General features: G+C 42.4%; 1 protein-coding gene across 2 annotated transcripts in view; it reads right to left on the bottom strand.

Annotated features, from left to right (window-relative positions):
- CSRP1 (cysteine and glycine rich protein 1) overlaps positions 1–26,848 on the bottom strand; it is a 112,906-nt gene that overhangs the window by 30,158 nt on the left and 55,900 nt on the right. The window lies entirely within an intron of this gene.

Raw genomic sequence — 26,848 nt, 5'->3', positions numbered from 1 at the left:
GGACAGCAGTGAGACATGGGGAAGAGGCTGATGAGGCGAGGAAAGAGAGATTGACGGGGGAGTGGTAGAGGGAAGAGGAGATAGGGGAGTAAATGATAGTGTTAAAGGAGGGGGAACGAAGACGTAAACAGCAAAACATAACGGAAAGGAAAAGTAGCGTAATGGCAAAGAAAAAGAGAAGCTGGAGGCAGGAGGGGCTAAAGAGAGCTAGAAGTGGGCGAGACACTGAAAGCACGAGCCAGGATCAAGCCTGCAGCCTGACCCTGGCTCAGCTCAATGTCCTGTTGGAATCTCAAATCCATAACGAGCCAAGAATTCATGTGGCTCCTACCTTCTTTCCTCTCTCTACCCAGAATTAGGGCCACAGATGCCGACTTTGGAACTGGAGAATTGGGTTCCAGTCTCGGCGTCACCTCAACACCGTGTGATTCTGGCCAAAGACTTAATATCCCCATGAACTATAAACAATGAATGAATGTGACCTTGCGTAATGTAACTTCTGCTCATGTAAAGTGCTCCAAGTTTGTGCAATATAAGAACTGCAGAAAGGTAAAACAAAGCTTTAACATAGGGAAAAGTAAACAAGACACCCATTGACTGGTACAAAGTGAAACAAAGTAAACTGAATAACTTGGGGCTTTCCTATTTAAAGTGTGGGATCTTAGGAAATATTTTATTAAAACTTTCTTCATTATTGCATATGAAAGCACGTTCAAATACCAGAGTTCAGAATAAAAGATGTGCAAAAACCTATTGTGTCTGATTTAATAGACTACAACGAGGGCAAATGGAATTATGCAGCAAGACAGTGTCAAATTAGGCACCAGGGTTGACTAAATTATGTAGCAAGAAAAGGCAAATTATGTGGCATCATACGACTCATTTTCTGATAGTATTACTTAATTATTTTGTCATTTCTACACTTGTTAACACTGCTGTGGTATAGGTAACACCTCATTATTACTACTTTAACACCCAAACACAGCAATAAGCAACAGAAAGGTGACCAGTCAACCTTTGCAAATGGCATTCCACTGTGCGAGAACACATGTTGCTGGGATTTTAGTATCTTTTGAACCATTTAAGATAGATATCATTTTTGGGGTTAGAATCTGCAAATTATGCAACAGATGATGGATTATGTGGCAAATGCGGCTGATCCATAACTACGCGAAAATACACAGCGGCTGCACAATCGCATAATTCAAGTGGCCCTGGCAATAATAATGTGGGTCACGTACAGGGTTTATAAATACCTTGTCTCTTAGTTCACTAATGGGTCATGTTTAGAAACTATCACTTTTAATACATACTTCTCAGTGCAGTGCTATCATGTGAAATATTAATGCCAAAGCTTGCACATGTTATAGAAATATAGATTTTTTAATTTTGAATAGACTTTATCATATTTTACGTTATGTTTGTTGTATGATTTACATAGCAGACATTTTCAGGGCTCGGCTCATGCACGGAATCTAAGATGCAAGCCAGACCCTTGGCTCTGCTCTGGCTAGGCTATCCCTACTAAATTGTTGGCTCGCCACATCTACAGAGAACTGAGAATGAGGAGAGACAGATTGATATGGAAAGAAGAGTATGAGAAGGAGTCAGTGGCGCCACTAGGGTTGGTGTCACCCGGTGCGGGTAACTCATGGTGTCACCCCCTCACGACTTACCGCATGGACCTCCTCTGCACCAAGTCTGCCAGTGGACACAGATGGCAAATATATATATGTTCATACAGTTTCTCTTTACTGCGGCATGTGATGAAATCACAGAAACATATTTTCATCTCGTGATTGACTGTCTTTCACTTTAAAATCTGGTTCTCCTCTTCTCTTTGTGGGCACTTGAAAGGCGCAGCACGAATGCTCAATTTTCTAACTGGTAACCCATACGCCGATTTTACCTCCAACAGACCAGAAACCCAAAAGAGAAATGGCACAGCAAGTGTACCCAGAGAAGCAGGGCCCCAACCGAGGGAATGACCAAAATAACAAATCACAAGTCAACAGAAACACAAATCCACACCCAAAAGCACAAGGACATAAAAGCTGCCACTGCCAGGATGGACAATAAGGCAGCAGGATGAAGACTGGCCAGCAAAGCAGGCATATTTCAGCCAAAACAGATCACTTCATAGTATACGTAAGAAGTGAACTAACTGTGAAGTGAACCACCTGCAAGTGAAGTGACGAGTTCAAGGAAAGGCCTGACCTGCTCCCTGCCTTGAGCAATGAATCATGCAGCCGGCCCGCCGTGTGCAACTGCAAGCACAATGCACCGCCTGGGTCAGGACTAGCCTAGGAGGCTGGAAGGCCGGGGCTGGACAGGGTCTTCCGGTCTATTTATTTATGCGTTTTTATATAGCGCAGACTTCACCCAAAGGCGTCAGAGCGCTTCACAATAGGAACAGTAATGAAACATGAGGAGAAAATTACAAGTGAACAAATTACAAAAGCAAACGTTAAGTTACAAGAGGCAAAAGTGACAATTGTGAGCAAACAAAATACATGAGGTTTGAAACGGTGCATTACAGGAAGAAAAAGTGACATGTGTGCAGGTTACAAGTGCTTAAAAGATAAACTATGACTGAAGGCAGGTTTTGAATTTTCCAATCCCTGAATGTAAGAGCTTCACATCCACTTTCTGAATGCCAGATGCATTATCTACACGAGTAATTAAACTAATAACAGTGTATAAAAGCAATTACTAATGTGTCTTTAATACTTTTGTGAAAAATTTGAGTAATGAAATACTGAGCAAAAAGCAGTTTCTAAACTTATACCTTGCAGTTAGCATGCAATTCCTTAAAGATGGTTCATAATTCATTAAGCAGGTATATTACAAGGATGGTAACCTGAGACCTATCTCACTCAAGAATGTCTGCAATGAAAGATGAAAGCAGTAACTCGCTGAGCTTCATACGTAAAATACAAATCTGTGGCATGCATGGTGCATGCTTCACTTTGCAGCTGGGACATCACATTAACTCTTTATACTTTGTATGAGTCAGGCCGGCTTGTCACTAGACTGCACACAGATCTCGCCAGCAAGTGTATTCACCACCAAAGTTATCTTACAGCTACAATGCTTTGGAATTTGTTGGGTAAACAAAGATCTCTGCACCAGGTGTCTACAGTCTAATCCCAATAAACAATTTTAAAGTGAAGTCTGCTCGAGAGAAAACAAAGTACAATTAGAAGAGGTATAATACTGCAATATATGGTAGACACTCAAGCACAAGAACAAACGTTACGTAGGCAATGGTGGCACAGTTGTGCAAGTATCTAAAGCAAACAAAATGTAGGAGGTAGCAAACAGTGTGTTACATTACAACAAGAGAAAAAGTGACGTGTGCATGTTACAAAGGAGTACCAAACGCAGGTAGAAGGATAATACTGCAATGGCAGACACTCAAACACAAGAACAAACGTTACGTTCGTAGGCAATAGTGGCACTTGTGCAATGATGTGCAAGTATCAAAGCAAACAAAATGCCATTACCGCGCAGTCCCCAGGCCTATCATGACTGCCCAAGCCTAGGAAGGAAGAAAGCTTAGCCTGGTGCACCCGCCCGAAGAGGGCCGTGTTTTCGTTTGTGCCAGTAAAAAAAAGCATGTACTGAATCTGATCAGTTCATTTGTGTGCCACTGCACTGCCACATTTTTAACTTACTTAGTTCATGCGGTAATAGTATTCATATTAATTCATAAATCAAAATGTGTAAATGATATTATTTCTCTCTCACCATCCCAAATTTGAAGGGGAGAGAGACCACGACGGCGCTCACAAATCGCGATATCAGAAGATGGTGCAGTCTCTGATGTTGGCTTATTAATTCTTTATTCTCACCACCGTGCACGCACTCTCGTCTCCGACCTCCCTGGCGGGCGCGTGACCGCGCCATGACGCGTCAGCAGGTGCGCTGTGCGCACAGCACGCGGGGGCTGTCCCAGGGCTGTCATTGGTAGCACTAAGATGGACGGCCCTGGGACCAAAGTGCTGGGTACGCCGCACGCATCCGCATCGCACCACCAGTGACGAACATCACAATCATACATCTGGTGCGGTGCCTGCGTGCGTGGTGCGGTGGCGTGCGCTTGCACTAAAGCAGTGCAGCAGTGCACTACACTACACTAGTGGCAAGGCAGGCAAGCACCTAACTAACTAGATTGGTGTCACCTCAGCTGGGGTGACACCCGGTGCGGTCCGCACCCCCCGCGTGACGACACTGGAAGGAGTGAATGACAGGAAGAGAGGAAGGAACATGATTTGAGGTGAGTAAGACTGAAAGGAGAGAGAGCTACACAAAGGACACTTTGATAGAGAGGAAAGATACAGAGGGTGTGAAGATTGATAACAGAGGAGGAGAGATGAAAGACAGGAGGCGGAGAGACTGATACAGTGAATGAAGAGAGATAATGAAACGAGATGTTGACAGATAAGAGATAAAGAAGAGAGAAATATAAGGTCAATATTTTGTAATGCAAATATATTAAAAGTATACAATCAAAGTAAAGCCTGCCTTAAAGCTTTTACAGAAAACAGACTTTAAATTAGGGAAAAACAGCAGAAGTCAATCGTAGATGCTAACCAAGTGAACAAAAACAATAGTTTGAGTACATCCATATTTCAATTTGGTGGTCGCAAAACACACAAAGATGCCAACTCTTTGTTCCTCTATGCATCTATTGAAGCCAAGGCTAGGTTATCACTTTGAAAAGAAATATAATTAAACAAGTAAATTAGAATGATGGTACAGTAAATAAGAAATAGAGCAAGAATTAGTTTAAGTCTCTTGCCTTATATGATTTAGAGATATATCTGTTTATTAGGTACCTGTTTTGCAGTGAATGCACCTAATGAATGTTTTTCATCAATTTTAAAAGACCACTCTCAAACTCCCTTCCTTACGCTCATCATTTTTTGTGGTTAAATGTGGAGTGCCACGAGTTATCGCTGTCCTCCATGCCCTGTGCCAAAACTAATCAGGCCATTTGGATACAAGGAAGCTAGGTATGCAGTCAATGCTCAGCCCTCACCACATGCATTCATGGCCACCCTTATTTTTAAATCGTTTTCAGATCATGCGGTACTCCTGCGGGATCCAGTGTGGTCCCAGCATGCCCATGAGACTCTCACAAGTGCAGGGAACTCCTCCTGGCTTTTGCAAAAGTCCTGTGGGATTGTGGCAAACCCAAAATGTTTTTTAAAACAATTTGCCCCTTTGGGGAGGGAGAGGGGAGAGTGTACCGCTGGGAACCCTTTAAGATCCACAGGGACAGTAGCCCTTCTTAGCCCCATTAAAAAATATAAAATCAGGACCAAGAGACAGAGGCCGCTTCTCATGAAATGGCGGCCATAACATTTCTCCTTATGTTGTCACCAGCCAATCAGCGCTCGACCTCCTGTGGGAGCAAGACAGCGACAAGAAAAGAGGTCCTCTCAGCAAAACAGATGCTCCATGCATTTAAATGTGCATGCTTGCAGGACTCCCATGGAAGTACCACAAATCCAACCATCCAGATATACATACATTTTGACGTTTAATGTCTCAAAAACGACTGAATGGATTTACAAGAAATCACAAAAAACATGCTTTCTGGGTAAAGATCTAGCTTTCTGCCAAACTTGGTGAAATTCAGTTCAGCCATCAGGGCTGTAGCACTGTTGAAAAATCCTATGGAAAATACATGTGGAATCACATTTTGGCACCCCCCTTTTTTCCCCGACTCTTGTTTGACGGATCACTCTGAAACTTTCAAGGAAGGAGCTGAGATGGATTAACTTCATTTTGGAAAGTTTCATGAAGATTCATTAAATGACGCCAAACCAAAAAACGTTATTTCTATGGTAACTATGTCCTAACTAATACTACAAAGTGGTGATCTATCTATCTATAATTTCACTGAAAATATCAAAGTTGTAAAGTGACGTTATAGGACCGATTTGCAATAAGGTAAAAACTAACTAACGTTTGAAAAAAAAACACAAATTCACCAGTTATAGTTCGCTGAGCAAACTATAACTTGCGCCCCACCATGCATTGCTTATGATCTCACATATTACACCTGTGATGACATGTTGAATGACATCATTTACAACATCACTGATAAAATGGTGGTGCACCCATTACAGGACTTTGGGACGTGATCCTGGACTGCAAATTGAAGGCCACATAATGGAGCAGGGTGGAGACACCCTAATCTCCATTTGGAGGAGAGGGATGAGGGGTATTATAGGGTCCCCTATTGGCCAAAATTAAAAGAAAATGTTTCCTCCACGTGGTACTGTGCTATCAGTGCAAGTATCACATTATGTTTTTTTTTTAAAGGTTCTGGTCATAAACCAGACCCTGCAGCCAGGTCAGAGGACACGCACAGTGATGGTAGGCAACCTTTAGTAGGTTGGGCATGGGACCAACCCACTGCTGCGCATGGGTGAAGGCTGCGAGCAGGTCATTGGTTGCCGCTGGGTAGTTGGCACCTGTGGGAGGTTTAACACAGAGCCAGACTGAAGGCCAGATCCTATGGCCAAACCCGGGAATCACGGGACCAGTACATGGCACCTTGTACCATGCAACCCACTAAGGAATCGAGGTACTAGTATGGACACCAACAACAAAAAACATTAAAAAAAAAAAATGTAACAGTGGCGTGGTCTGGCCACGCAGGAAGATGGCCGCCTGCTAGAGGAGCTCTGCAGAGGGACAGACCCCCGACGAGCTCCTTAGGCTTACCTGCTCGAGTGGGGATTCCCTTTTGTGCCTGGAGGTTTCCGGAAACCATGGGGGTTGCAGCGATGGTCTCTCCTGGCAGCTGGTGGCACCTACTCCTGTCTCACGACATGACGGTGTGATAGCTGGTTCTTCAGGCGCCCGCCTCGACACTCGCGCGCTTTTGAAACCGCGCCTCTCCACAGCGTAGGCGGCGCCCTTGCTAATACGGGGCCACGCCTCTCTGGTCTCTAGGCCGCGCCTCCTTTGACGGTAGGAGTGCGCTTTATATCGGCTGAAAAAATACATTTTGCCTGCCATAGTGCTGCATTTGTGGTGTACGCTGCGCTCTCCAGGATCATTTAGGAAAGGGTTTTCCTCAGCATTCCTGGTAATATTCTTCGAGGAACTTTCTTCAAGCACATTATTGTTGCCCTAACAGTGCTTAATGATTAACCTGTAGGACTATAAGCACTGCTCCGTTTCCCCCCCTTTCATGTGACATTAGGGGCAGAGTCAACTGACACTATAGTATTATTCATTTCTCTTCCACTTACAACACTTCAACCTATTCTACTTGTATGACTTTTCTGCCAGTGAGGTCTACAAGTGTTGGAAGGAAACTTAACAGACTGGCACACTCGCTTTTTCACAAAAACAGGTCTACTTAATTAAATGTGCACATGTGCCCAGCGGATCTATCAATACTGGTGGAACTAATATTGCCTGAATTATCAATCCTAATATTTATTATCTCATGTGGAAACAAAACTGTGACTATCATTTGAAAGGGCAGAAATAATGGTACTGGCAGATTTACGTGCAGGAGTACTGGTCCATTTCTCCCTCTCACTTTCACCACTTGGTTTTGGAACTTTTGCTTCGCTGTTTTATGCGCCATAAGTGAAACTTGTGTCAGACTGACTTGACCTTCTCAGTTTTACTATCTCTGTTCTCTGTCTTATTCTCCCAATATGGTATCTTGCCAGTTACTCTATTACAGGGTGAGGCAGATGGAAAAGATAGACGGCTAATTTCTCATTTACAGTCACAATTTTCTATTGTAAGCTCATGTACTTTGTTCTTCTTTGCAGCCATTCACTGTATTTACAGGCTTTGCTTATGAGGTAGTTTATGTACTGGCTACTCTGATATCTCATTGGTTTTGTGGCATAATAATTTTCCAATTCCAGGAATTACTTGTCTGCTGGTCGTATTGGTTATTTCTTGCTGCGTACACCCTATTACGTCATTGTTATTTGCTACATTCCTGGCTTCACCATTGCCTCATATTCCAATATTTCCTCTATTTGCTACTGCAGACCACCATTGAAACGGTGCACAACCATGTCTAACAATAGAAATGGTGGTTGTGGGCCTAAGCAGCCACTTGTCAATGAAGTGGTAAAACAATCTTCTCCTGTGGCAGTTAAGGGTAATGGCTCTACGTCACCTCCTTCATCGCAAGTTGCACTGCCTCCGAGCGACAAATCCTTATCTGACACTATGCAATGTATTTTGCAAGAACTCTCTGGGGTCAACCGACGGTTAGAGGGTCTGGATATTGCTATGACTTCATTGACTGCAGAAACAAAGTCTATCAGGGCAGAACTTACAACGTTTCACTCCAGGTTTGAAGTTATTGTCTCTAAAATAATGGACATAGAGGGTTGTCTGGATTCTGTTCAGGGTTCAGATCAAGACTTACTTTTCCTACATAGTAAGATCATCGACTTGGAAGATCGCAGTCGTAGGGACAATATCCATTTTTTTGGTTTTCCAGAAAATGTTGAGAAGCAAGACATGAAGTCCTTTCTTTGTTATGCCCTTCTTACTTTGACTGGGATTTCTTTTACTCCTCCGCTTGAGCTCCAACGTGCTCACAGATTGGGCCCACCGTGTCCTGGATCTTCGGCAAGACCTAGACCAATCATTGCTTGCGTCCTTCGACATGAACAAACCAGACAGATTACATCACTGGCTCGTACTCCTGGTTCCTTTCTGTTTCAGGGTCATACCATCCATATGCGTGCCGATTTCTCTAAAGAAACGAATGAACGACGGCAGGCATTTCTTTCCATGCGACCCCAAGCGACGTCAAATGGACATCAAATATGGATTATTTGAGCCTGCACGTTTTCGTATTACTAGGAATGGTGAGTCCAAAGACTTTTATGATCCTACACTTCTACAGCAGTTTCTGAATTATATCAGGCCAGACGATATGGAAACGCAGTCTCCTCCCTATGCTCAATCTTCTCAGTCCAAGTCCTCATCTACGAATCTTTCAACATCTCAATTGTATTGCTCTCCTGAATCTAGACAACGTGGCAGAGATCTCACTAGTCTGTCTCACTCTCAGGATGGCAAGTAATCGGCTCTACGTTCTGTCTCTTCTCACACTACTACGCAGCAAAGAGACAAGTCCAGATCGCCTCTTAAGACACCTTCTGATGCTGACTGATTTTTTTCGATGCTTTAATGTTTTATTACTTTTTCTTATTCTATAAGTGTATAGCAGTGTTTATTGTTCATAATGTTTTCACTGCTCGTTAAGCTCACTGAGATTTTAATGCATGGTACAATAAGATCCACTCTCCTTAGTGTCCTATATAGTATTCTGTACCCTATTGTTCTTCTATATTTACTAATAATATGTGATTTACAGTTTGCAGTTATTTAATTATTTCACGTTTTGCTTATTATATAGTATAAGATGGTTCCTCATCCCACAAGAGATCTTTTTCCCCCTCCTGTTCACTCCCCTAGCTATGGTGTTGGTATTGTTGCTATACCTATCACCATTTGTTTCATGTATTAATTACTCCGGTTTTATATGATATTCTTTGTTTTACTGTTTTCTTGATTTAAATTGTGTTTGATCACTTTTCTTTTGTTTCTTCTCTGTTGTATGACTTTAGGGGCTCCTTCCTTCTACTTCCTATTTCTTTACCTCCTTTTCTATGACAATGTTGGTATGTTCCTCATTCCTGTTTTCTTCTCCTTAGCTAGGTTTTCTCTTTTTTCTAGTCATGATATTCTTGTCTAGGTTTTATTCTAACGGTGTGTTCTTCTTTGTGGTGTGATTACCCTTGTTCTCTGTTTCATATTGTGACTTATGCCTCCTTGTTCTTTTACGTTTTTTTATTAGGCGATTGAATTCCTCGGAGTATTTATTTGATTGCAGCCTTTCCTCAAAGTTGTTACCTCTTTTATAATGATCCCTTTTCCAATGCATTCCCCCTTCCTATGATGTTTTACTTGTTATTAAATGTGACATTATCCATTTCCTTTATTCTGCTATGGATGGTTTCACATATTTCTTTAAATAGGTTCTAATATTTTCTTCTGCGTCTATTACTCTTTTCTTCCCTTTGCTTTATCCTTATTGCTTCTCTCCACTCCTCTCATGTCCTTCTCATGTGATCTTTAGGATGCTGGGGGTTTTGATGTGTTGGTTCCTCTTCTCATTAAATTTTGTGACAGTCTCCTGTGGGGACATACAGCAGTTGGTCCAGACTTTTATGATGATATTTTATTCTCTTATGCTTTATGTATTTCATGTTATCATTTATTCTCTAGATCCCCATTCTTCTTTGCTCGAAGGGGGTTCGGTTCCCCCTGGCGTTGCTCTAAGTGCGCCCAGACCCGCAGTTAACAGTCCAGGTTGCTCTTTTCTCCTACTGTTCTTACTTTTTCTTTTTCCTTTTTTTTCTCTTTTTCCCTCCCAAAGTTGCATTTCTCCTCTTTTCTCCCTGCTTTTCCTCACTTATTGTTAACGCTCTCCTATTATCATGCCTTCCATCCATCCGTTGTCTGTGGTTTCTTGGAATGTTCATGGCCTCACCCATTACATAAAACGTAAGAAAGTTCTTTCCTATTTACATTCTAAGCATGTGGATGTTGCTCTATTGCAGGAGACTCATTTGGATGATATTGAGTCTAGTAAGCTCAGCAGAGACTGGGTTGGTAAAGTCATTCATAGTTCAGTCTCTAAACCTGATCCCACCAATCCTAATCCTATTCGTAAATGCGGAGTCGCCATTCTCTTTCGGAAGTCACTTCCTTTCACAATTGTAAAGATATGGTCGAACCAGAAGTTCGGTATATTTTTGTTAAATTGAAGCTTGGCAATTCCTTCCTTTGTCTTGGTTCTGTATACGCTCCGCTAGGTTCCAAAAAGCAATTTTTTCTTCGACTAAATCGTCTTCTTACGGAAATAAATGCTTTTCAATTTCTCATTGGTGGTGATTGGAATTTGGCACTGGATCCTGCTCTTGACAGAACAGGTTGCATTGACACTGTCAACGCTTCAGACAGACCCATCTTCGGTGACATTCTTGCTGACGCTGGTCTTGTTGACCACTGGAGACTAAGTCATCCACAGGATAAAGAATATACGTTTTTTTCATTCTACTCACGGTACGTTTTCGTGTCTTGACTACTTTTTCTTTCGCAAGATTCAGTCAGACTGGTTACTGATTCTAAGATTTTAGAAGCAGCTATATCTGATCATTCTCCTGTCCTTTGGTCTCTAGATTGGAGTCTTATGAGTCAGAGGCGCAAATCGTGGTATTTGAATATCAAATATAAAACGCCAGTGGGTTAACTTCTTTTGCAATCTCACTTACGTGATTATCTTCTCAATAATCCAGATTCGTTTTCCTCTAAACGAACGGTTTGGGCAGCTGCTAAGTCAACCATTAGAGGCCAAATTATGCGGGACGCTGCATTTCATAATAAAAAGAACGCTGCCAAGCAGATTGAACTGGAAAAGGATATTCGCAGACTCTCTCAATTATATATTTCGCAACCATCTCTCCAAAACCGAAAGTTATTGGAACAGGCGCGTATGTCCCTCAATTCTCTTTTTACTTCTAAGGCGGAATATGCCTTACAAAAGATGAAAGGCTGTCATTATGAACAAGGAGAGAAAGCTGGTCGGTTATTGGCTGTGCAGTTGCGTCAAAGGAAGGCCGCTATGGCGATTCCAGCAATAAGATCAAGTGGTGGCGATATCCTTACTCTGCCACAAGAGAAAGTTGAGGAATTCGCCTCATTTTATAGATCTCTATACTCCCCAGGCACTCAGGTAGATACGATAACGATATCTAACTTTCTGGATGAAGTTCATCTTCCCCGGCTCTCCGATGACGGTAGGGCTCTACTTGAGGGAACTATCACGAAGGAGGAAATTTCTTCAGCTATATCTACCTTACCGTACCATAAAGCTCCGGGAGATGATGGTTTCCCTCCTGAATTTTTTAAATGGACTGGTCAGAGTATGCTTGATACACTTCATGCTGCCTTTGAGGAAGCCGTGGAGGAGTCTTCTCTTGGTTCTATCTCTAACAAAGCCATCATAGCAGTCTTGCCAAAACCTGGCAAGGATCCTCTATTGTGTAGTAGTTATCGTCCTATATCTCTTTTAAATTCTGATGTTAAGATTCTTGCCAGCATTCTAGCATCAAGACTCCGTAAAGTTTTGCCTTCCTTGATCCATAACTCCCAAGTAGGTTTTGTTCCCGTTCGTTCCTCCCATTTACGTACTCTCTCCCATGACCTATGGTCCGCTAAACATCTTGCAGATGATGCCCTCATTCTTTCTTTAGCTGCTGAGAAAGCATTTGACCGTATTGAGTTGGAATATCTTTTTACAATAATGCAAAAATTTGGATTAGGTGATCAGTTCATAGCCAAAGTTCGAATACTTTATGATAGCCCATCTGCCCAAGTTAACTGTGGAGGTTCTCTCTACTCCATTTCCTATTCAACGGGGTACCCGTCAAGGTTGTCCACTCTCCCCTCTTCTTTTCCTTTTGGCTATGGAACCTCTGGATGCTGCAATTCGTCAATCGGCTGCTGTGGTGGGTGTTCCTCTTTCAATTGGTCAGTCAAAAATGTATTTATATGCGGACGATATTCTTCTTACACTTACTAATCTTCCACGATCTCTCCCTGCTCTCCTCCGTATCATTGATGATTTTTCTTCTTTTTTTGGCTATAAGATAAACTTGGGACAAGAGCGAAGCCTTACCTATGTCCCTTGGTACTACAAAGGATGAAATTTCGGCTTAAATACTTACGAATACTCCTTAATAGGGCATTGGATACGGACAATATAACTCCCTTGATTACACAAATGCAAAGGGACTTCGATTAATCGAAGGCCCTGGGTTTATCCCTTTGGGGGCGGGTTTAGGCGATTAAGATGGTCACCTTACCGCGTTTTCTTTATGTTCTGGGTATGCTCCCTTTGACTATTCCTCTGGCTACTCTTCGGTCCATTGATTAAAAAATTAAACTTTTTATATGGGGTACAGCTAAACCGCGTCTCACCTTTGCTAAATTAAAATCCCACCAATTGCAGGGAGGTTTGGGTCTCCCCTCTATTGAGCACTATTCCCTTGATCTTTCCCATCTTTCTTTCTTTTTACCTAAGTCTAAGGACATCCCTCAATGGGTGCACTTGAACGCCATTTATTGGCTTCTGGACCTGGTTTGTCCCTTTTATATGGCAAGGGTTCCAGTTCTCTTGACCCCAAAAATCCTATCTTATCTGCCATGTTTAAGTCTTGGCAAAGAAGTCACCGCCTTCCTTAAATCTAACTCGCGGATTCATTTTAATGCTCCTATATGGTCTAATTCGGCTATTCGGGTTCGAGGTCGAACTGTATCCTGGTCTCTATGGCAGGAAGCTGGCATTCATTCCCTGGAACAACTGTTCCATGGTGACAATTTTAAATCCTTTTCCCAATTAAGGGCCCGATGTAGGTGGCAAATTCCGGTCGGAAACGGCCGAAATCGGCCGTTTCCGACCGGTATTTGGCACTTTGAGATGTAGGGGGGCCAGTATTTACCTATTCGGTATATTTACCGAATCGGTAAATTTACAGAATCTGTAAAATACCGAATCGGTATTTTTACCGATTCGGTATCTTCCAGATGTAGGTGGGACTCTTCTGAGTCCCACAAGCCTTTCAGATTCGGTATTTTAACACCCAATCCAATTGGGTGTTAAAATACCGAATCCAGGTGTGCATGCACATGTGTGCATGCACACCTATGCCATGTGACAGACAGACATGCCCTTAGGGCATGTCTGTGTGCCACATGGCACACAAGCCAGTATAGGAGGTGCTAGAGGGTGTCAAAGTGACACCCGCTGCACCCTTGCTGGAATCGGTATTAACCGATTTGGTAAATACCGAATCGGTAATGCCCATTGATTCCTATGGGCTTCAATGCCCATAGGAATCAATGGCAATTACCGATTCGGTATTTACTGAATCGGTAAATACCGATTCCTTCCGATTCGGTAATTTTTTAAATAAAATTACCTACATCTGCCCTTCTCTTTTTTACCACTTCTTAAATACCGATTCGGTATGAATCGGTATTTATGAAGTGGTAAAAAGGATTTACCTACATCGGGCCCTAAGTGAGGAATTTCATCAACCGCCCACACAATCCTGTAAATACTATCATCTTCAGCAAGCTATCATAAAACATTTAAATTCCCCACCTGAATTGTTGTCCGCTTCTCCTATTTTATCTTATCTGAATTTATAGGGAACTTTTAAGGGTGTCACTTCTGGTCTTTATAAGACTTTCCTGCACCCTCTATTTTGGCAACCCCTTTCGAAAGCTCTTCAATTGAAATGGCAAACACGCCTATCTGTGACATGCTCAGATACTCAATAGGATCTCATTTTGGAAGGATTACATAAGGGTGTGCGAGAAGCTCGCCTTAAATTTTGTATTTTTAAAATTCTCCATGAATGGCATTGGTCTCCGGTCAAATTACATCATGCTAAGTTACTTTCGCATTCCTTGTGTTGGGGATGTCCTGCTTCCGGCTGTGATATAACACACATTATATGTGAGTGCCCTAGTACCAGAGCATTTTGGCTTTTTGTACGAAACACTTTGGCTTATTCTATGTCACTGCCCTTACCCTTTACCTCTGCAAATATAATTTTACATGACTCGTGGCCTTTCCAAGTTTCCTAAACCACAGACCCGCCTCCATCATACTGCTTTAGCCACAGCAAAAATTTGTATTTTGCGTCATTGGAAGTCTTCCTTACCTCCTTCTCAGGAGGAGTGGTTGGTGGCAATGATACAAACCGCTTCTTATGAACGTATAATCTATAATCTACAAGACCAAGCTTCCATTTTTCTTCAAGTATGGTCCTCATTCCTGGAAACCACAGTGGATAATGACTCTGTTTCTACTTCTTCTTCTACGACTACTCTTTCTTCTTAATTTCACCTTCCTTGTAACATGTTTACTCTCTCTTCCTTCTCTCTTTTCCGCTTCTTATCATTCTTCTTGCTTCCATCTCTCTTCACAACTAGTTTGTTACTCTGGGGCTTCTTTTCTTTTTCTCCTTCCTTTCTTCGCTCTTTCTTTTCTTGGTTACCCTAAATTTTGCCTTATGAATACTAGAGGATGTGTTGCTTTATGCCTCCTTTGTTATATTTTATGAATGGTTTCCTCATTTATACTGTGTTCCATTTCTTCCTCTGCATATATATCTGCATTTGTGATTTATTTGAAATTTTCTTAACAAACAATTTCAACACAAAATAAAATGTAACAATGGTCTAGTCATAGACCTGACCCTGAGACAACTGTCATTTACAGGCAGTAAGTAGGCCCTACGCAGTGGGGGTTGGCTGCTTGCAGAGGATTAGGTACTAGCCCAAACCAATGCTGCACGTGGATGAAAGCTATGTGCAGCCTTGCTCGGTTGTGTGCAGCGGGGGTGTGCACAGGTTGCCCAAGGGGGTTTGACATATGGTCATCTTTGAACATGATAGAAAACAGAGAAATTCACTGGAATAAAACAAAGCTTAAAGTGATGTTATAGTTAGTTGTGGTGATAAAATCTTAGTTATGTTAAAAAACCTAATGTTCACTGTAGAAACCAAGGGTTGAAGTAAATTTACAATTAGGTTTTGAAATCAGATAAGAGGTAATGTTTATAACTGGCAAATCTCAAGAGGTTTTTCAGCTTTTAGTTTAGAGACTTACATTCCTGTCATACACTGCTGAGTGAGATCCATGAGAAGGCGGCTAAATAGCTCCTCGGATTAGATGCGATCAGTCATGCCAAAATGGAAAACGTTAGCAGGGCAAGTATGATAAAAAAGGCATGGAGTTTAGAACAGCTGGTACTGATGTTTCTAGACTTCCACAGCTACAAAGCAGAAATGGTATGTTCCATCACATGTATTCTTATTCAAGATTGGCAAAAATATTATTTTTTTTTTCTTTAGGAAGCAGAGGATTTCAGGATGGGCTAAAGAATTGGTAATGTTGCTAGGCTAGGCTGATCAGGTGCTTTGCCATGAATGCCTGACGTGATGCTCTAGAATCCTTTGTTGCCCTTGTGGATTTTTCATGGTGTAGAGACCAAAGGAGAAATGATGCAGATAAGAGATGTCCATGACATGTGGATACACCGACAGTGACATCAAAAAGCATGGGATCAGAGCATTTCTGTCTGCTCGATAAAATAATTTCTAGGAATTATAAAGCACCAAAACCCTGGAGTAAGTAAGTCTTTATTGCCTGATTAATTAAAATCTTAGCAGTCCGTACAATTATAAAAAACACATATATAACACAATTCCATATTTCCTTAAAAACAGGGGTTACTGTATTCTAAAACAAGAGTTTAAACTGATTAAAAAATACATCTGATAAAATTAGAATGAGCTTCTTAATTCAGGCGAAGTCTGTATGAGAGTCCCGGGCTTACGTTATAACAATTTATTGTGCGCACTACTACCCGAAGGTGTCTAGGCGCTTGCGGTCTCCAAGGGAACTGAGAAGAACTAGTATCTAAAAAGCAAAGTTTTGAGCAGCTTCCTGAACTCAAGCAAGGAGGACTTCCTAAGAGGGAGTGGAAGGGCATTCCACTCCTTAATAGTATTATAGCTGAAACTCCTTTCTCCCCAATTAGATCTTTTAATTCTGCGGTGAGCATCAGGAAGGCATTGGCTGAACGAAGCAATCTGTTGGGAGAGTACCAACCAAACAGATATTTAAAAAATCGTGGTCCTTCTCCATGCAAGGCCTTAAAGGCCGTGCAGAGAGCCTTGAACTTAATCCGCTGGCCGACTGGTAACCAGTGTAGATCCCGAATTCCTGCACTAATAGACTGATATTTAGGGACATCCAGGACCAGTCTGGCTGCAGCGTTCTGTACTGCCTGCAACCATCTAAGTAAATAGGACTGTAGATTAATATACAGTCCATTACAGTAATCCAATTTGGATAACACCAGGGAGGTCATCACCGTTTTTCTAGAACTTATAGGGATGAAAGGCAGAATTTTCCATACCATTTTAATAGTAAGGAAAGCGGAAGAGATCACCTTAGATACTTGGGCCTCCATATTGAGTTTCTCATCTATAATGACCCCCAGATTTTTAGCCTTAGACACTGGTGTGGGAGTAATGCCCAATGAATCTGGCCACCAGACTGGAGACCACTGAGGGGAAAGACTGCCAAACAGCACCACCTCAGTTTTTCCTGAGTTCAGCTTGAGCCAATGTCTCCCCATCCAGTCGCTCAGGGAGACCATACATTCATGGAGTTTGGTTAAATAATTGATATCCTTATCCACAGCTGAGATGACCAACTGAGTGTCGTCAGCATAAGAAGTTGGACATAGTTTAAAATTCGTAATCAGAGGGGCTAATTCCGAGACGTAAATATGAAACAACGTGGGGCTCAGAGAAGACCCCTGCGGCACCCCACATGGGAGGATGAAAGGTGCAGATTTAAAGTTGCCCAGTTGCACCGTCTGAGTTCGGTCCAAAAGGAGAGATGTTAAGAGGGAGAGGGCCCTTCCTCCTATCGCGATAGTTTTTAGGCGGTTGACCAAGCTCGTATGGTCCACGGTATCAAACGCCGCAGACAGGTCAAGGAGAACAAGGGCAGACGACCCCCCACCGTCCAGTGTTTTACGGATCTCCTCCGTGGTCTTTATAGGAGCTCTCTCGGTACTATGACCCGTTCTGAACCCGAACTGGCTCTGATCCAAGATTTCGTTCACCGCAATAAAGTTGGAAAGTTCAGTATTTAACAGTTTCTCAAAGATTTTGACATGAATAGGGATTCCGGCAATAGGACGATAGTTGGCAGGGTCCGTATTATTCAGATTGGCTTTCTTCAGGAGAGGCAGGATGCAGGCCTGGTTCCAAATTGTAGGGAAGTGCCCTTGCAATAACATTTGATTAAACACATGGGTTAGCATTGGGCTAATAATGTGGCTGATGTTTTTGTGAATCCTAAGGGTACATGGATCATCCAGGGATCCGGATTTAGTGGAAAAAAGAAGAGTAGATACTTGTTCGGAGCACGCCGGAGAAAAGTCTGAGAAAGTCACTATGCCCGCTTGTACTTGTACTATGTTATTAGAAACAGATCTGTGTTTGGAGAAAAGATCATATATTTGGTCCACCTTGGACTTGAAGTAGTGGGCAAGAGTATTGCAGATATCTTGGTTGGAGTTATCGGCGTCATCCTTAGGTGCTGAGATAAGGTTCTTTATAATTTTGAAGAGTTCCTTGCTGGAAGAGTCCGCCCCTTCAATTTGTGTCTTATAATACTGACTTTTTTCCCCAATTAATTTTTTCTTATAGTCAGCCAATGCGGCTTTATATATTTCCTTCTCTGCTTCCTCATAAAATTCCCTCCATCTTCTTTCCTGCCTTCTGCAAGCTTGCTTATCTAGTCGAAGGGCCTCTGAGAACCAAGGGTCGGACGGAGCATTCCTATTTTTATTTATCACTGTGGTGGGAATTAGCATTGCAAAGTTTGACCCTAACCATTCAGTGTAATTAATGGCTGAGCCTTCTGCTTCATCGTGCAAAGCAGGTTGACTTTGAGTTAGATTAACATCCAGGATACTCTGGTCGATTTTTTGCCATGCTCTGCCAAGAGTCTTACTGCTGGTCAATTTACCAGCCGAAGATCGAGGCAGGTTGTAACTAAACAAGATGGCATGGTGATCAGACCAGGTCAAAGGGAGAGAAGTCTTAGCGATGGCTGGATTGTTAGTAAATAGTCCATCCAAAGTATGCCCTGCTACATGCGTGGGGTAGTGTATGATCTGCTATAACCCTACTTCTGTAGTGGCATCAAGAAGTTTGCGTGTGTCTCTCTCTTCTGGAACGTCAGGATGGAAGTTCATATCCCCTAGGATAGTAAAGAATTCTGAATGAAGCCCTACATCTAATAGTGAATGCACATTAGTGAGGAACCTATTTCTAGGGCCGGGAGGACAGTAAATTAGAATACCATTAATTGTAACTTGGTCATTAATGGAGATCTTAAAATGAACCGCCTCACAGTCCGGTGCAGGTACGGCTGAGCAGAAGGTGTTCGACCTTATGAATGATTGCAAGGGTGCCCCCTTTCTTGAGTAGTCTATCCTTAACTGACAACTTTATACCCATGGGGACAACGATGTTGAAGTCTGAAACAGATGATTGGTCACCCCAGGTTTCAGTGACAAACAGGATGTCCAGTTTCTTATTAGTGATAAAATCCGCAATTTCATACTTGTGTTTAATCAAAGATCTCGCATTAATAAGTGCTAGCAGGAGTTCTCTAGGTTCCAGGGCAGTGATGCTCAATATTTCTTTGGATTTGAGCGGGACCCGGGCGCGCCTTGCGATTTTAGTTAGACATTCAGGACACTGAAAGTCCTCTAAACTATGAGGCGCTTCACAGGGGAGCAGTGCACATGTCTTACTCCTATGTATGCGGAGGGCATGAAGATTATCTCCCGAGTACATAAGTAAGTCCCTGCCTTTGAAAAAAGATCCAGGGGTTGTGGCCCTGGGCCCGGACGAAGCGCGGATGGGCGCAGACGGGCTTGCCTTTGGCGCGCCAGCGTCGCGTCGGAAGCTCGTCCTCTCCAGCCTGACCTTAAGTATGTGCAGCTGGAGAACTCGAGCGTCAACCTGGGCGGAAGTGCGGCCCCGGAAGCGTGTGAAAACTAACTGGTCTTCCCTCCGCAACAAGAGGTACAAACCGTGGTGGACCAGGGAAGCCAGACAAGTAACAGGTGAGCAGGAGCGTCAAAGTGCAAATGCAATTAAAATAATAAAGTTAAAAATGGTAAAAAGGTTAAAAAACCACAATTCAATACATCACAACAGGCAGTGCAAAACTTAAGATAAAGAGCTAGAACCACTGAGCAGCAGCAGATAAATTAGACTAACAGCAGTGGTCACCTGTGTCCATAAATCTGAATGATTAATTGTTGGGTCGTGGCCCAACTGGTTTTAGTGACTATGTGGGATGGAAGTCATATGCAGTCACCTGGCAGGAGGCCATGGACGTGGGTGGTTGTACTCCGGTTACTGCGCCTAGTTTTGTTTGTGCTTCTTTCATAAAATGGACAAAACTGCTAACTAATCGAACATTGACCCCATCAAAGCACGCCTTCACCGCCTGTCTGCAAGACCGGATGTGCATTTCATTGAGATGTGGCTTTAACAACTCTCTCCTCTCCGGGTCAAGAGACTTGAAACCCTGGAGTAGGAAAATGTCAATTCATTTCCAAGAACAGAATGAAATATTTTAAAAAGTGCTATGCACTGAATACCTTTGCAGCCACCCTGGGCAACTAATATCATACAACTCAACCAATACATAATTTATACAATGCCATAGATCACAAAACACTGCTGAACTGACAAACTCCTTTATTTGAAGTGGAACTGAAGGCTGTGCAATATTTCAGGTTCGTACAGTCAAACTAGATGCCTAATGGTGCCCAAATAAACAGTGCCCACAGCAGGGTATCTTATGAACTATATGCATTGGACATTGGTCATGGAATGCCTCACACATGTGAAAATGTGCATACAATCAAAGTTTCTCTGTTGAAGGTTTCAAATACAAATATTTGCACTGGTCTGATTTAATGGACTTAATCGGGATCCTCCTCCCTTCACTTTCACGGGTATCATTTAATGGAGTCTACCAAATTCTTCTCAGAATGTCTGTGACTAGAGCGCCTCTTCCACATTGATCTGCCATCGATTCTTCAGACTAGCGAGATCAATATTAGCCTTTGACATCTAGATAGACTCTGCTGCATCAACATCAATGGATTGATCAACTCTGAACAGTGAAAGTATATGATCATGATTCATCCTTCCAAGGAGTACAAATCTAAGTGGACCACTCATATTTTGTATAAGGTGAACAGCACATTACATCCTCATGCATTGCTGTCTCCCAATTGGTTGATGCTACTATTCAAACTCTGGTTTATTGACAAAACTCATCTTTTCGGTCACTGGCTACTTAACCAAAGCGCTGCTCTCCTACTAGTCAGTCAAACGCCAGAGGTAGGCAACTTAGAATACGAGTTCCCTAACTCTACAAGATACCAGTCATTTGGAGCGAAAGGAAAAGACTTCCTATAGGAATGTGAGCTATACATTAGCTAAATGCCTCAAATACCCCTGCTACCTGGACTCAGTGGACTGAACCCCTTAGTTTTCTTTCACTCTTCTCCCTTCCGTCGCCAGAGAAGCCCTCAGAAGCATCACTGAGCTGCATTTAAGGCTAAATAGAAATAATAAATGAAAGGAAATATAATAATATAATACAAAATGGGACTAAGCGGTGTTGCAAAGACATATAGTAAGTGGCATGTTTAACTCTGTCATTATTGTCACTAAAACTGCATTTTTTGCATTTCCAACTATGCATAAGAAGATTCATATTTTACTTTCAAGACAAATATCTGGGTACTCCTAAGAAAAATCTGAAAAGTTTTCCATCAAGTGTTAAATGAATTTACTTCAATTTAAGACCACACTATAATCAGTGTGTGATTTCAAATTACTGGATTGAATCCAGTGTGGGCCCTGTAGCGTAAACTTTAAAATCGACATGTCATTTGGCTCCCCCACTCCATGGTTAATAGTTCCAGAAGCCGAATTGCATTATGGGCCCAGGGGCCGCCGTATTACATAAAGTACTTCGGGTGCAATGGGCATGTGCATACAATTTCTCCGCCCTCAGAGCAGTGTGGTATTTCAAACGGTGCCACAGATGCTTGCGGGGCCTCTTCTGCAATAGAGTTGACAGAGCATAGATATACAGCACTATATGCCGAGAGGGTGTTCCCTCACTTACATGAGGGATTGACCCCATGCAAAAGTGGGCCACACTTTCCTCTGCAAATGCATCTGTAATATGCTATGGTCGCAAAGGAGCTATCAAGAGATATCTTCTGTGCATCACAAAGAGGTGGTGCACGGTCAGTGCATTCCCGGAGGGACACTTGCACGGAGGTGGAGAGGGTCTGTGCATCCCCAGACATCTTTGTAAAGGAGTCTGGAATGCCACATGCAGTGAAAACAAGCATTTGCAATAGGTCTCACAGTCACACAAGTTTAGGCTATTGAAATTGCAAATAACAATGCCTTTTATTTTTGTTTTCTTTTTAAAAACCTAAATAAAAGGCATTGTTATTTAAATTTTTACATGTTATTGTGGAGAAGTGTGGCTCAACGATTAGAGCTGCAGACCCTGATGCAAAGGTCTGGCCCAGGACCAGGGTTCAATTCCCGCCTCGGCGGGACTTGGGCTCAATTTCCTCGGACCTGATAATTCTCACCTGTGTGCCAATTCTAATCATGGGTCCTACTCTGCAACTCTGGGCAATAGCTTGCTTAATCTCCACAACGGCCCCAACAGCGCTGGGATGCTTGGCTTCACCTTGGGGTGCCCAGGAGTGAACATTTCAAAGGGAAAAGCCAGGAAGGGTTCCACAGCGGTATGAGTTACAGCGCCAGGACACCCCAGTTGGGGTATTAGTGCGCTTTACAAGTACAAATTACATTCAGGCTATGTATTCGTCACCTATGGCAAGAATCCAACTAATGGGTGAAAGATCGGGTAAAATCAACATAACAAGGGGTACGAGACAGGGTTGTCCATGTTCACCAATCCTGTTCGCGCTTTATATAGACCCCTTAATTACGCAAATAATGAACAATGTGGCCATTAAACGAGTTATAACTAATGGGTTTCAGACTAAAGTTCTCGCATACTCGAATGACTTAGCAGTTATTATTAAAGACCCAGAGTCAGCTATGAGGGAAGTAGTTAATATAACCGGTCGGTTTGGAGATGTGTCGGGTTACCGATTAAATGTGGACAAAACACAAGTATTATGCTCTAAAAAAATTATCAAGTTGGATGTTAGATATGTAGAATCTGTAGTTTACTTGGGCATAATAATAAACGCAGAACCGGGTAATATAATTAACGATAATTACACACCGCTTATGCTTTCAATGGAAACAGAATTAAAAAGAATGGATTCATTACAGCTGTCGTTGATTGGGAGGGCTAATGTTATAAAAATGACAATGTTTCCCAGAAAGAAGATTGAGGCTATATTCATGAAATTCTTGTGGCAATATGGCAAAACAAGGCGATCAAACAGATATATGTCACTACCACAAGAAAGAGGAGGGCTAGGATTGCCATATATAAAGAGCTATCATTTTGCATGTCTCCTCATAGACATGGCAATCCTATTCCACCCGGGGGGCCCAACGCTCAGGCAGGCGGTGATACCATCAATTTATCAGCTACTGGTGGGAAGTGAAGCTGCAGGGCTCTTATTAAGGAGAACTCAGAGGAGTTATTACAAGGAATTTGGATATAAGACGCTGGAAGATGTATGGTATATGTGGAAAACTGTTTAAAAAAATCCTAGATATACCCACTTTTCATCATAGCACACCACTCTGGAACTCAACACTTTTTCCAAACTTTAGCAGGGATGGAGCATGGCGTCACTGGGAGAGTCAGGGTATTGTGGAGCTGGGGCAAATAATGATTAGAGATCATTGTAGAACACTTGAAGAACTTACGCAACACTATTCATTACAAGGTTATCAAGATTTTAAATACACAGATTGTTAATAGAATTAAATCAATTAGGCCACGTATCACTTTGTCAGGGAGACATGAATTATTCGAGTATCTGAAGTTGGGGGGCCATAGAATTAGGGATATATATAAAATATTTATTGAAGCTTCAATGGACGATATGGGTAAAATGGAAGCTGCCTGGTCCAAAAAATTGGGGGATCCGGAATTAGATCTGGATAAGGCTCTAGCTATGGATAAAAGGTTTTTGCGTTCTTCGAATCTCAGGGCCCAACACTATAAAACTTTATTTAATCTATACTATACGCCGGAAAAATTATTCTCTTGGGGTAAAGCGGCAGATAGCAATTGTCCCAGATGTGGAAATGGTCCAGCTGATATCATACACATGTTCTATGGCTGTGAAAAATTAAAAAGCATTAAAACTGAAATAGAGCGGTTTCTAGAGGGGCTGCTAGATGTCAAAATTAATCTATCCCCAACCCTGATAATAATTGGATGTGATGTGAAACTAAATATGCGTATTGAGGCCGAAGCTTTAGTTTTTATCTCTGTAGCAATCCTAAGGATTTTAATTAGTGCAGCTTGGAAGGATATAGAAGCACCTACATTTCAAATGTGGATGTGTAGAATGTTGGGTATCCATAACATAGAGGAAGCCCTATATGAATTAAAAGGAGCCAAGACAAGGGAAATGGGTATGCAACTTTAGGCCCCAGTAGCTGCTTGGAGGATAGCTAAAGTGCAAAATGAATGACTTATTAGTATTGTAGTTATTTAACCTGTCTATTATTCTTTTTATTGATGGTATATTTCTATGTATGTATCTATGTATGTATTTATGAATCTGTAACTTGTTGGTATGAACGCTCAAATCAAAAAAAATAAAAAAAAACAAGTACAAATTACATTTACATTACATTTATTTAGTCTGAATGTCTAGGATTTGCTGAACTTTCAATCTTTCCTTACTATACCGATTAATTTCCCCGAAAAATGTGTTCAACTTTGGGCATTCCCAGATATTCATCGGGAGCAGTTTGCAGTTATCTGGGAATTTATTTTATGTAAAAAGTCTGGCATTCTATATAGGTGCCACTGAGTATAGTATTGCATCCATCGGAGATTGGCCGCTTTCAATAATGAGTGGTTAAAATGATTATTCTGATCCCAGGCTAAGGTGGTAACCTGGAGGCATTGTTGGGATTGCCATTTGTTCTGAGCTTTCAGAGTTAGATATACAATATTACAATGGAGTATCAAGCGCAAGAAACAACTTTTCAGCCATTATGTGATCCTCATTATTAATGGTGAAACATTGCTATCAGACGTATATATAGGCCTAGAACAATTACTTGACAAGATTGGTATATCTAAATGGAGCTGCCAGGATTTTAGCAAAATAGGGCTTTTTTAAAATTGGAAATGGAAAAAAATTGGACTGAAATAGAACCGAGCATTGAACTTAGCAAACCAGTTCTGCAATGGTCCTTTATTAGGTCTCGGCTAGTAATGCGCTGAAAGCGCGTTCTCGCCAGAGAACTATAGTTGGCGTCTCAGCAGTCTGAGAACGCCGAAGTGAGACAAGACCTGGCCGCGCGCAGCGTTTCCCCATAGGATAACGTTGAGCGCCCGGCCAGGTCTTGTCTCCACAGCATGCATGGCAGACCAGATCGCGACGCGCGCCTCTCTGGAATGCAGGGGGAGTCTGCAGAGAGGCGAGCGGCGCGTGAGCTTGTTTTTTCACTCCAGCGCGCATTCCTTTCTCAGACCCGGTCCCTGTTCCGTCCTGCTGGTGCCCCCACGTCTATCCGGGGAGTAGATGCAGACGAGGGGCTGGCGAGAGCTATGGATATTATTTTGTTTACCGAACAGATAAGCACATTGCTTGCGTGCACGTACAAGCTATCGCGGCCGTCACGGCCGCGGTATCGTATATGGATATTATTTTATTTACCGTCCAGATAAGCACATGGTTCGCGTGCACGTATAAGCTCCATTAAAATATGCCGCTCATGATGAAATTAATTTCGCTCTTTGTGAGGTCTAAATACTATTTTGCTTGCTCAATTATACATACAGTATCACCCAAAAAAAACTCCCTGGTAGCCCCCTATCGTATTTGCAGACATATGATTTCATCTTTGCTGTGTGGCTATTTGAAGGATGTTGGATTTGCTCTTTTGAATGAGTCACGTCATTAAATTAGCACACACACACACAACCACACACACACACACCACCAGCCGTCACTGCACACTTTCACCGGGCACAAACATCACCAGCCGTCAGTGCACGCTTTCACCGGGCACAAACACCATCAGCTGTCAGTGCAGGTTTTCACCAGGCAACAACACCAGACATCAGTGCACACTTTCACCAGGCACACACACCTCCAGCCGCCTGTGCATGCTTTTACCAGGCACACACACCACCAGCCATCAGTGCACGCTTCCACCAAACACACACACATCCAGCCGGCAGTGCACGCTTCCACCAAGCACACACACCACCAGCCATCAGTGCACACATCAATTGTTAACACATCCACAATTAACTATTGGAGCAATCGCAGTATGGTGCACTTTACTTTTAAACATATTCATCTAAAGCGCAGCATGCCACCATTGCTACAATTCCAATCCAACCCACATAATTCCACTACACACCACATGCATACACTCCATAACACATGGCTAAAAGACATTGCCATTTACAATGCCATTAGCTCTAACTCAAATAAACCTGAGACCTATTGCATTTCTAATGCTAGTAAGGATTAGACATTTCCTGCAAGACCATAATCTTATACGTATAAATGCAACAAGGGAGCTTGCGGGGCAGCTGTTGGATCCCAAAAACCATAAAACGATTAGTGGTTGGGCCTCTCTTTTACGTAGTCAGGAGGCAGGTAAACTCGATCTGAAAGCTCAGAAAAAATGGCAATTCCTTCCATCATCTTGTTGTGTTTGCTAACATCTGGCAGTTGCCTAGGGTACGGTCAGCAGGCAGTAAAGGTCTGTCAGGCGGTCGAAGTGACATAATTGTGCTGTGAGTAGGGGCACAATAAGGCTGGCACCTTTCAAAAAGTAATGGGTGGCACTGATGGGCATGAAAATACTATCACTGAAAACAAAATGAGGCCGTGGGCACTGATGGTCACTGGAGCAATCTGAATAG

The sequence above is a fragment of the Lissotriton vulgaris genome, chromosome 5 (assembly GCF_964263255.1).
Source record: "Lissotriton vulgaris chromosome 5, aLisVul1.2, whole genome shotgun sequence".
Classification (NCBI taxonomy): domain Eukaryota; kingdom Metazoa; phylum Chordata; class Amphibia; order Caudata; family Salamandridae; genus Lissotriton; species Lissotriton vulgaris.
The sequence above is the reverse complement of the archived record's forward strand: the minus strand, read 5'-3'. Positions and strand labels throughout refer to the sequence as shown.